Here is a 12,628-nt window from a genome sequence, read left to right on the forward strand (position 1 = left end):
ATGGGGTAAAGAATTGTGAATTGTTTCGCTCTCAAGAAAAGGGCGCTATTGAAAGGAGTGAGAACTGGGGTAGCAGTTAATGTAAAAGTGGACCAACTGAAGGGGAAGATTCCCGGTGTTTGTGATGCTCATCGTTTGGTGCGACGCAAACAGGGTGGGGAAACAGAAGTCATTGTCTGTTCTTTTACATTTTGAAGTTGAGTCTTTGCCTGACAAAGTGAAGTTAGGATATATAAATTATCCTGTACGAGCTTATGTGCCGAACACATTATGATGTTACAGGTGTCAAACTTATGGGCATGTGGCAGCAGTATGTAGGAGGGAGATTCCAAGGTGTGAGAAGTGTGCAGAAGGGCATTAAACAAAGGAGTGTAATGTAGTGGTATGTGCTAATTGTAGGGGTGGCCATGGGGCTGGGGATCAGACGTGTCCAGTGCGAGAGAAGCAGGTTGAGGTTTCCAGGGTAAGAGTAGTGAAGAAGTTGTCATATGCGGAGCTGAGGCAGTGAAGAAAGTAGGGGGGAGTGGTGAGAGTAGTAGATTTGTACCAGTACAGAGGGATAGGCCAACAAGTGATATATGTTTCAGTAAGATTGGATTTTTTGCGTTTATAGCAATGGTTATTAATTGTACTGTAGGGATGGAACGTATTGAAGAAAAGTGAGGTTGTGGTGGCAGCTGCAGAGAGATATTTGGGTGTGTGAGACTTGACATCAGAAGAGTTACCGGGAGTGTTAAGTGGTGATGTCCCATCATTTCAGGTTGAGGGCATGAGGTAGAAGTGAGTATATTTAAATAGTGGAGAAGGGTGGTGTTAATTATTATTAATAATTTGTATTTGTGAGTGTAGTGTTAGATGGTAGGGTTTTCTTTATTTTCTTTTATTTTTCAGGCAAAATATAAGGGAGTTGTACTCCAGTCTAGTAGGTGGCGGTATTGCAACAAATTGGATGCCAACCGCCATTAAACCTCAACGAAGAAGAACATTCCTCCTCTGTGTTCTGCAGTGTTTGCTGCATGACACGACATTGTGTGTTACTAGCCTTATCAAGTTTTGCACGACACCTTCTGTCTAGTATCTCTTCGGTTCCTCCAAGGATCTCCTGGGGGTTGCCATCCCCACAGCAGCCTAACTACCACGGCCTGACGATGTCTACCTGGGACGCTGAACTGAATTCTAGAGTCCACCCCTCCTGGATCCTTCATTTGCAGCCTTCGGCTTCATCCGGTCCATTCTCATTCCCTTCCTGAATACTTCTCACAATGATTACATTTCGTCAATAAATATTCTAAACTAATTTCAATGTCTGGTCCTTAAACGCGTCAAATAAAAAAATAATCACAGCCGAATTGGATTTAAATTACATTTCTTAATGTGCTCTCAGGTTACTCCAGATTACAATCTAAATAATCCAAGTTTCAGACTACAGCTTCATTTGGAATACAACATTTTACACCGGCGTTGACTACACAAATACACTGAAAATATATATATATATATATATATATATATATAAATGCAACATGTAAAGTGTTGATACCATGTTTCATGAGCTGAAATAAACAATCCCAGAAATGTTCCATACGCACAAAAAGCTTATTTCTCAGTTGTTCAGTATACATTGAATTCATGCAAAAATATAACAAAAGAACTAACATCTGTCAAGGTGAGACAAAACCTTATCAGTATACAATACATTTATGTTCTGGAGACAAAATTATATTTATTACAAAACAAATCCTACACTGTAAGAGGTTACAGTGTATGAATTTGACAGTAGTTTACAGGCAGCTCAGTGGCAAGTAAAATTCGGTATTTCATATTACAGTACACCTACTGTATCAAAGCAAGTACTGTATAATGACACACAAGACAATACCCTACAATTGACTGTATTATACTGTAGAAAAGTAAATGCTACCGTAATCAGAATGAATGAATGGATTGGTGCAAGCAGGTTGGTTGCTAAGTAGAGTGTTTACAGCATATTAATGAATATTTGGTGGCACTTTTAGAGGCATTAACAATGGCTTCGAAACTGGCAGCGACCACAGGGCAAAACTAGACCAAAAGGACATGGCAAAATGCTCAACCATTTAAGGTTAAAGACTGGCTATAACCGCATAAAAGTTAAATTGGTACAGCATTCTCACTCATGGGTGCAACAAATATAGCTTCTTACAACTCACGCTTCAAAATACCTTGCACCCACTAGTGGTCAAAAGGCTTTACAAAGATACGGTACGGTACTGTATTAGGTGTGGTTGAATTACAGTACCATTCAAAATACAGCAATTATTTCCCTACCCACAACATTTTCCCACATTGCACTGTCATTTACAGTATGCTGCAGTAAAACATTTCAAAGTATTTTACTGTTGATAATACCCCAAATTACTGTATAAATAGATCATGTAATAAAATGGACTAACTCCTAATAAACAAATGAGCATAACCACCATCCTTTGCACACAAGTAGAAAAGACAAAGCCTCTGTTGTTCATTGTCAGAACACAAAATAACTACAACCCACAATCCCTCTCTGTATTCAGCTTTGACCCAGTACTGACCAGATGCTTGTCATTCTCTGATATACAGTATTTTTTATTATTATATTATAATATCAACACATATTCAATATATATGTTCAGTATATTCAATAGTATATTCAATATTCAATCATTTAATGCGTTGGTTAAAGTGTCTAAAAACATAAGGGTTGTTACAAGTTAGCCATCTATTTGGCTCAAGTATACATTATATTGTTGGGACTTCATTATTCTGATATTAGACTCCTAATGAATTGGAATGTGAGGAAGTAACATTGTAAGACTTGTCATAAGCATGTATGAGACCCTTAAAGGAGTAGTCCAGCCAAATGACAAATTAACATATTTGTTTGCTTATTGACAGCAGTCTATGGGACAAGGAGAGATTGCTATCCATTTTTACATTTAACATTTTAGTCATTTAGCAGACGTTCTTATCCAGAGCGACTTACAGTTAGTGAGTACATACCTTTTTCATACTGGCCCCCCGTGGGAAACGAACCCACAACCCTAGCGTTGCAAGCGCCATGCTCTACCAACTGAGCTACACAGGACTGTGTTTTTTTAATAACTTTGTCACTGCCAGTAATATTAGTATTTTCTAACCAAAAGTCAATGTTCCCCAAAGTACCATCCTTTAGATTCCATGTTCCAAATCATCTCAAGCGAACTTCAAACCAAGTACTTGAGCAACCCTTTCAGAGACTTTGAAATTATTTGGGCATGAAATACAGGCCCTGCAGAAAATATACACTGAGTGTACAAAACATTAGAAACACATTTCTAATTATTGAGTTGCACCCCCTTTTGCCCTCAGAACAGCCTCAATTCGTTGGGGCATGGACTCTACAAGGTGTCGAAAGCGTTCCACAGGGATGCTGGTCCATGTTGACTCCAATGCGTCCCACAGTTGTGTCAAGTTGGCTGGGTGTCCTGTGGGTGGTGGACCGTTCTTGATACAGATGGAAAACTGTTGAGTGTGGAAAAACCCAGCAGCTTTGCAGTTCTTGACACAAACCGGTGTGCCTGGCACCTACTACCATACCCCATTCAAAGGCTCTTAAACCTTTTGTCTTGCCCATTCACCCTCTGAATGGCACACACAATCCATGTCTCAATTGTCTCAAGGCTTAAACATTCCTTCTTTAACCTGTCTCCTCTCCTTCATCTACACTGATTGAAGTGGATTTAACAGGTGACATCAATAAGGGATCATAGCTTTCACCTGGATTCACCTGGTCAGTCTATGTCACGGAAAGATCAGGTGTTCCTAATGTTTTGACTATTGTCTACAGTTTGGTTATGTACGCTCATCTCCACCAGGGTGTAGTACTGTTCTGTGTTATGAAATAGTAGGTTTTCTCTCCAGACCAGGGTTGTTCAGCACTGTTCGACAGTACCCATCAAATAACAACAGAAAATGATATAGAGTTTTATATAAATATTTATTGCAGGTCTAGGGGGGAGCTATGTATGTACATGCGATTACAACAGAATACAATATAAATGTACTAAATAAATATTCCCGTGTGGATCCAACGGCTTGTAACCAAGCGTTATAGCACGAAGACGACAGTGGTACAAGTTCACTTAACAAACAGGTTTTAACTGAGCAGCGTTCGCTAAGAGCAGTGAGACGTTGGGCCAATAGGTTTGCTGTCATGCAGAAGTCACTGTAGCATTCCTGTAGTGTAACTGGATCCAGCAGAATTGTTACGAATTAGCTGGGTTTTATTCACCAGGAAACCAACTGGAGGAAAAACAGACTGAAACAGGGCGGGACTAAGCTGAACTTGTCCAATAAGAAATGTTTATTTCCGTTGCAAAAGTTTTCCATTACAAAACGCGGTGTGCACTAATAAAATTATGTGACGCATTTACGTTTGGGAGAACTTTGAATTTACATTTCGTTATAATAGGCAAGATCAAGTATTACACCTTCATTACCAAACGCTGTAGCATTTTGGATGTAAGTTGATTAAATTGGCACAAAGCAATTTTTGGAAGTGCTTTGCCACATGCTATAGCAGTTTTACAAAACGTATACATCAAAGATAAACTTCAGTTTGTTTTTGTACAGACATAAAGCATGTTTGACTGAAAGGAGACCAAATACAGGTGAGACACTGTTTCTTCAGGGGGTGTATCCTCATGATGCTACACAAGTGGTAGCGAATGTATGTAAGGTGCACCTATGTAGCTATTTCTCCTGCTCAACACTTCAAATTCACATCCTTTGTATAATCTATAAGGCCCCAGAATTAACGGTATAATTATCTGTGCACTGTGCTTCATATGGAAGTTACATTATACACTTCCAGATGACCAGCACTCTGAAATACTCGGCCCACTACTTGACAAGAATGACCCAGGTGCAGGATTCAGACGAAAGAGAACTCCAGTCTAGCATAATGGAACAGGTGACAATATCATCAATTAGTTGTTTACAAAAATGGGCTGGTTAAAATCAGTCCCACGTTCTCGTACAAACCAGTCTAAATCCGATTGTTGTCTAATTAATTCAGTGTAAATTCCCTCACGGCAGTAAGGATGTACTTAATGTATTGAAGAGTGTGACAAAACGCGCACAAATGCAAACTGAGCAAATGTACAAGCAAATAGTGCCGACTAAACATTTCTCTACATTGCGGATAAAGTGACTTTAAGCTGCATAATTGCACAACTAACACCACAACTTTGTAATTCAACAAATACTTTGTTTGGAATGCTTTAACAGACCGTAGTGTCATGTTTTTCTTTTGACATAACCACAGGGCAACCTGTGCAAAAAAGGTTTTCTCCACCCTTATCTTTAAAACCCAGTTTGCTTGTGAGCCGTGAATACAAAACATATAGTCTATCATGTTTGATTATCATGCACTTTTCTCTGACCCATTGTCTTCAAAATCCCAGGGGCAAACGTCAACCCTTTTAGCAGTGCTTACGGGTTCATTGTAGTCCCAGGGACAGATGTCCACCATCAGGGTGGGCGGCTGTAGCAGACTCCCCGTGGATTTGGAGTAGTCTGAGTGGAGGATCTTGGGCTTCCCATCAGTGGGTGTGACGCTCTTCTTATGTCTGATCCTCTCTGGGGAGATGGAATCTGAATCGCCTCCCAACACTGGCTGCTCCTCAAAGGCCCAGGGGCACACCTCCGGTTTGAGTGGGAGCGGAGATCTGGGAGACCTGGGCTTCCTTGTTTCTCTGGCCTCATCTCGTTCACCCCCCTTGTCTTTGGAGCGCTGTCGGCCTGCAGGCGATTGCCCCGCGGCCCTCTGCTGCTTCTGTTGGGAGCGACTGCCCTTGGTGCTAACCGTGCCACCACCACCACCACCACCACCATCAACCCTGTGGACCGTGGTGGTCTCTCCTGGAGCAATGGACACATGCTTCTGGGACCTTCCTTCTGAGGGGGTTGGGGGGTCCTCCATATCCCAAGAGCACACCTCAGAGAGGTCATACAGGTTTCTCCCCGGCTCTGTATTGATGGACGGCTGGCTGCCACTCACCTGCTGCTTCATGATGCCCATCTTGGCCATGGGTGTCCTGGAGTACTCTACCGACTGGCTGATGATCATCTTAGGATAACACTCCATCTCGTCCACCTCAGACAGCATCCTCCCATCGCGCCCCTTGAGTCCCTTCTTGCTGGCATCCTCCGCGCTATTGGTCTTGTTGGTGAGCCCAGGCATCTTCTCTTTGGCACTGGTGATGACACTCAGCGACTTCTGCATGATTGACGTCCTCAGCTGAATGGGCTTTTTGTCCACTGTGAAGTTGTGCGCGCTGGCCGACTTGCAGACCAAGGGTACTGACTCGGCCAGTTCCACCTTTGGGGCAGGCTCTGGTGACTTCTTAACCTGCCTCCTAATGAGAGATCCCAGCAAGGAACCCTCGCCGGTGGCCATTTTGTCCCCACCAGAGCCCACTCCGCCGGCAGTTTCCTCAGCTTGGTCACAAACGTGGTCGTAGCTGTGTGACTTCTTCAGGCCCAGAACCTTGTTCTTCAGAGAGTCTTCCCTGGACTTGTGACCTGAGTGGGACGAGTCGAAGGGGTTCCGTCGAAGGGTGCTGCGGTTGCTCCCGTGCTCGCTACCGACACGTTCCTCGCGGCTGCCATAGCTGCCATGCCGGTGCAAGGTCTCTGGGATCTCAGTGATGCGCCTCATGAGAGAGCGGCCCAGGCCTTTCTTGGAGCTGCGCTTCTTCTGCAGGTGTGGGTTGTTGGCCAGCATCTTCTTGCGCTTGTAGACCTCCAGTTGGGCGTAAAGCTTCTTGAGCTCGTCCTACAATGGTGACAGAGGGATGGGTTGGGAGAGATAGAGAGAAGGAAGTGGATGAGAAAACATATTGCTTGTTCAATGCGAGTTTTTTGTTGTTGTTGCTCTAGAGACATATTCTGACATCATAGACACTAAACTAACCATGGTCCATTTCCTTGACAGACTACAACGTTGCCACAAGGTAGCGACTTCCCACAGGGTTCAGTGTTGGGGCCAATCCTGTTTTTAATCTACATGCTCTCACTCACCCAACTCCTCAGACATTACAACATCAACTTTCACTGCTTTGCTGATACTCAAGTATACATCAAAACCAAACCGGACACCATCGCCATTTTATCAAATCTAGACAGCTGCATATTTATTTGTAATGAAAAGCGCTATACAAATTACATTTGTATCACAAATTATTTACAATTCCAAATGTTCCCAAACAAAACAGCAAATGGGTGCTTCATCTAACCAGTCTCTACACTGTAAGGTGAAAATCTTGGCGCCGTACTGGATGGCAGCCGCTTTGCAAGCCGACCCAACTTAGCTATTTTGTGATTCTTTTGTCATTTATTTAACTTTATTTTCTCTAAATGTATCCGATATAATTTCTTACAACCGACAATAACTTTTTAACATCAGATCAGCAGTTACTTACCACAATTCATGCTTCAACTTTGACTCATCTGCCCTGGACTCTTTCTGTAATTCCGACCCAATTTTCAGGCTACCCAAGAGGAAACGCTGACGTTACAAAGGCAAGAGAGGGGGGAAACTGGCGAGATTAAGGAGACGGAAGAACCGGCCACCTCTTCCCTCCATTCTACTGGCCAATCACTTGATAATAAGATGGATGACCTCCGATCGCGGATTTGCTACCAACGGGACTCTCGAAACTGCAATATTCTCATATTTTCTGAAGCATGGCTCTCGGACAAGTAACCCCCATGGCTATCCAACTAGATGGATTCTCCATTCACCGGGCGGACAGGACAGTGAAGTCGGGGAAATTGAGGGGGGGATGGGTTTGCCTCTTCATCAACAACCACTGGTGTGCTGACATGAGCGCGGTGGAAGTGTCAACCCATTGTTCACCCGTCTTGGAATACCTGATGGTCAAATGCCAACCCTTCTAACTCCCGAGGGAGTTTTCAGCTGTTATCGTGAATGTTGTATACATTCCACCTCAGGACAAGAAAAATAACAAGCTGGCACTTAACGAACTGTACGAGGCTATAAACAAGCAAGAGGCTATGTTGCCGTCGACTTAAATTCTGCGTCATTAAGACGTGATGCCCAACTTCTATCAACACATCTCCCTCTCCACTAGGGGCGATAAAGTCCTAGACCACTGTTATTCTACCCACAAGCAAACATACAAGGCCCTCCTTCGTCCGCCATTCGGCAAATCAGATCATGACTCCGTACTCCTGCTTCCTGTTTACAAGCAGAAGCTCAAACAGCAATTACCAGTGACTCGCTCCGTTGAGAAATGGTCTCCAGAATCACAGATGATGCTACAGGACTGCTTTGCTAGTGCCATCTAGAATATGTTTCGGGACTCCACCGATAACGTCGACGAGCTAACCACCTCCATCACCGGCTTCATTAGGAAATGCATCAGCGATATTGTCCCCACAGTTAATGTTTGCTACTTCCCCAATCAAAAGCCCTGGATGTGGCATGTGGCAGGGGCTACAGTCCATTACGGATTACAAATGAAGACCCAGCCGTGATCTGCAATGGAGCAGGTTGAGAACTTCAAGTTCCTCTGTGTCCAAATCACTAAGAATTTAAATGGCCCACACACATGTGCACAGTCATGAAGAAGGCACGACAGCGCCTATTGCCCCTCAGGAGGTTGAAAAGGTTTGGCATGGGCCCTCAAATGTCTACAGCTGTACCACTGAGAGCATCTTGACTGGCTGCATCACTACTTGGTACGGCAATAGCACCGCCCTCAAACGCAAGGCGCTACAGAGGGTGGCACGGACAGCCCAGTACATCACTGGGGCTGAGCTCCCTGCGCTCCCTGCCATCCAGGACCTCTATAAAGGTAGGCCCGGAAAATCGTTAGACTCCAACCACACAAGCCATAGGCTGTTCTCTCTGCTTCTGCACGGTAAGCGGTACCAGTGCATCAAATCTGACACAAACAGGCTCCTGAACAGTTTCAATTCTATGCCATGAGACTGCTAAATAGCTACAGTTGGAAGTCTGGATCGGAAGTTTACATACACTTTAGCCAAATACATTTAAACTCAGTTTTTCACAATTCCTGACATTTAATCCTAGTAAAAATTCCTTGTTTTAGGTCAGTTAGGATCACCACTTTATTTTAAGAATGTGACATGTCAGAATAATAGTAGAGAGAATGATTTATTTCAGCTTTTATTTATTTCATCACATTCCCAGTGGGTCAGAAGTTTACATACACTCAATTAGTATTTGGTAGCATTGCCTTTAAATTGTTTAACTTGGGTCAAACGTTTCGGATAGCCTTCCACAAGCTTCCCACAATAAGTTGGGTGAATTTTGGCCCATTCCTCCTGACAGAGCTGGTGTAACTGAGTCAGGTTTGTAGGCCTCCTTGCTCGCACACGCCTTTTCAGTTCTGCCCACAAATTGTCTATAGGATTGAGGTCAGGGCTTTGTGATGGCCACTCCAATACCTTGACTTTGTTGTCCTTAAGCCATTTTGGAACAACTTTGGAAGTATGCTTGGGGTCATTGTCCATTTCGAAGACCCGTTTGCTACCAAGCTTTAACTTCCTGACTGATGTCTTGAGATGTTGCTTCAATATATCCACATAATTTTCCTTCCTCATGATGCCATCTATTTTGTGAAGTGCACCAGACCCTCCTGCAGCAAAGCACCCCCACAGCATGATGCTGCCACCCCCGTGCTTCACGGTTGGGATGGTGTTCTTCGGCTTGTAAGCTTGCCCCTTTTCCCTCCAAACATAACGATGGTCATTATGGCCAAACAGTTCTATTTTTGTTTCATCAGACCAGAGGACATTTCTCCAAAAAGTACGATCTTTGTCCCCATGTGCAGTTGCAAACCGTAGTCTGGCTTTTTAATGTTGGTTTTGGAGCAGTGGCTTCTTCCTTGCTGAGCGGCCTTTCAGGTTATGTCGATAGAGGACTCATTTTATTGTGGATATAGATACTTTTGTACCTGTTTCCTCCAGCATCTTCACAAGGTCCTTTGCTGTTGTTCTGAGATTGATTTGCACTTTTCGCACCAAAGTACGTTCATCTCTAGGAGACAGAACGCGTCTCCTTCCTGAGCGGTATGATGGCTGTGTGGACCCATGGTGTTTATACTTACGTACTATTGTTTGTACAGATGAAAGTGGTACCTTCAGGCGTTTGGAAATTGCTCCCATGGATGAACCAGACTTGTGGAGGTCTACCATTTTTCCCCTGAAGTCTTGACTGATTTCATTTGATTTTCCCATGATGTCAAGCAAAGAGGCACTGAGTTTGAAGGTAGGCCTTGAAATACATCCACAGGTACACCTCCAATTGACTCAAATGATGTCAATTAGCCTATCAGAAGCTTCTAAAGCCATGACATCATTTTCTGGAATTTTCCAAGCTGTTTAAAGGCACAGTCAACTTAGTGTATGTAAACTTCTGACCCACTGGAATTGTGATACAGTGAATTATAAGTGAAATAATCTGTCTGTAAACAATTGTTGGAAAAATTACTTGTGTCATGGCACAAAGTAGATGTCCTAACCGACTTGCCAAAACTATAGTTTGTTATCAAGAAGTTTGTGGAGTGGTTGAAAAACTAGTTTTAATGACTCCAACCTAAGTGTATGTAAACTTCCGACTTCAACTGTAACTAAATGGCTACATGGACTATACATGGAGTTTGTATTTTATTCTTATCTACACACTACCAGTACTGATACTCCAACACACATACAAACACTCACTCCATAATTTGCTCACACACACATAATATGCACATATATTTATACCAGTGGTGGTCAGAGCCGTTTAAGATGAGGGAGGACGATTTTTTTTATGAGCATGGCCTTATTTCTATTACAGCATATTGGATGACTCTCATTCATATTCCATTCATCCAGTTCAGTGCAACAGCGATAGGTTTAGGCTACTACATGATACTCGAATTTTCCCTATACCCATCATGAGGTTGATACAACCTAGCCTATGAATTAAAGTTTACAATGTAGGTACACACAGGTCGAGAGACACATTTGAGGTTACAGACGTCACCGCCTTGTACACTCTTGCCTGCTGATATAGGGTGTAATCATTAGTCCAACAGTTGCAAACAAGAGTTTCTATTGGACAAATTCAGGTATGTTTATCCCGTTTCGTTCCGTTTGCTTCCGTTCAAGAAACGGCGGAATGAATAACAGTTCTTTAAAATTAAAATAAATTAAAATCAAATTCCTTCTCTTCCCTTCGCTTGTGGACTTCAATGCACAACAAATCAGCTGTATGCGACCAGGCGGAAAAACCTTTCCAAGCCAAACCTCTACAAACAGCCTACATCGTTGTCACCATATTAGCTAAAGTAACGTCATAGTCAACATAGCTAATAGAACTAACGCGTTAGTAAACCCGCTACAATCATGCAGTAACATTACAGTGTACAGTCAGTAAGCAGTTACACCTGCGTGCCCCGGTGGTAGTAAATTAGTAAAACCAAAAGCTTACCTTGACTTGGAAGTGTTCCAGTGTTGTGTTGGAAAGTCATAGCCAGCTAGCTAATATACATCCCTCTGTTTGAGCAGGGTGTTTCAGTAGGCTAAACTAGCTAGCTAGCTAACATCCCTCTGTTTTAGCAGGGTGTTTCAGTAGGCTAAACTAGCTAGCTGCATTTGCTAGCTAAGTAAGTGAAACTGAATAAAAATGACACTCGCTCGCTCTCTAGTTCTCTCTAGCTTCTCTGTCAAGGTGGAGTGTAGTGGAACGTGGAATCACACGCAGGACACAGAGATTCAAAGCCAAATGTCTTTAGTGAAGTCCGTAGTACACGCCAAACACGGCAACAGGCCACAGGCGAAAACAAACGCACACTAGACTGTCCAAAGTAAGTATGCACAACATGCAGGACTCTCTTACAAAACACGAAAATAAGAGAGCACAATACAGAGGACCAAACAACAACACGTGACAGAAGAACCCACCATACAAGGACCAAGCAGCGTGTCCAGGAGCAGGCAGACTGGACATGGGAGGAAGCACCGGGAAAGGAGATGGAGAGGTTGGCGATGGCCCAGGTGGGCAAAGTGTGGTCCTGGGAGGACATGCTCGGGGGAAAAGGGCCATGGGCTAGGATTAAGGCCCTGGCGAGAGAGGAGCAGCGGCGTCAGCAGTGTCATCGTCGGACGGACGAGAGGCAACCCCAAAAAATGTTTAGGGGGGGCACACGGCATGGGCGACTGGGCAGCAGGAGGCTGCCACAGGACGATTTGGAGAGGAGGCCACCGGGTTTGGGGGGCCAGAAGGCAGGTTGGCGGAGCCTGGATGGAGAGCGGAACCAACTTCCCGTACTCAGGCATGGCAGCATGGGACGGGGCAGGTGCCGCGGTATGCGGAGCGGCGTACTGTGCCACGAGTGGTCCGGCATAGTCCGGTACGTCCTGTGCGAGCACCCCGCACGTGTCGTGCGAAGGTGGGTATGCAGCCAGGACGGAGTGTGCCGGCTCAGCGCTCGTGGTCTCCAATGCCTCTCCGCGGTCCCGGATATCCTGCTCCAGTGTCACATGCTGTTATGCCAGTACGGGTACACAGCCCTGTACGTCCTGTGCGGAT

The sequence above is a fragment of the Coregonus lavaretus genome, assembly GCF_964263955.1.
Source record: "Coregonus lavaretus genome assembly, chromosome: 19".
Classification (NCBI taxonomy): domain Eukaryota; kingdom Metazoa; phylum Chordata; class Actinopteri; order Salmoniformes; family Salmonidae; genus Coregonus; species Coregonus lavaretus.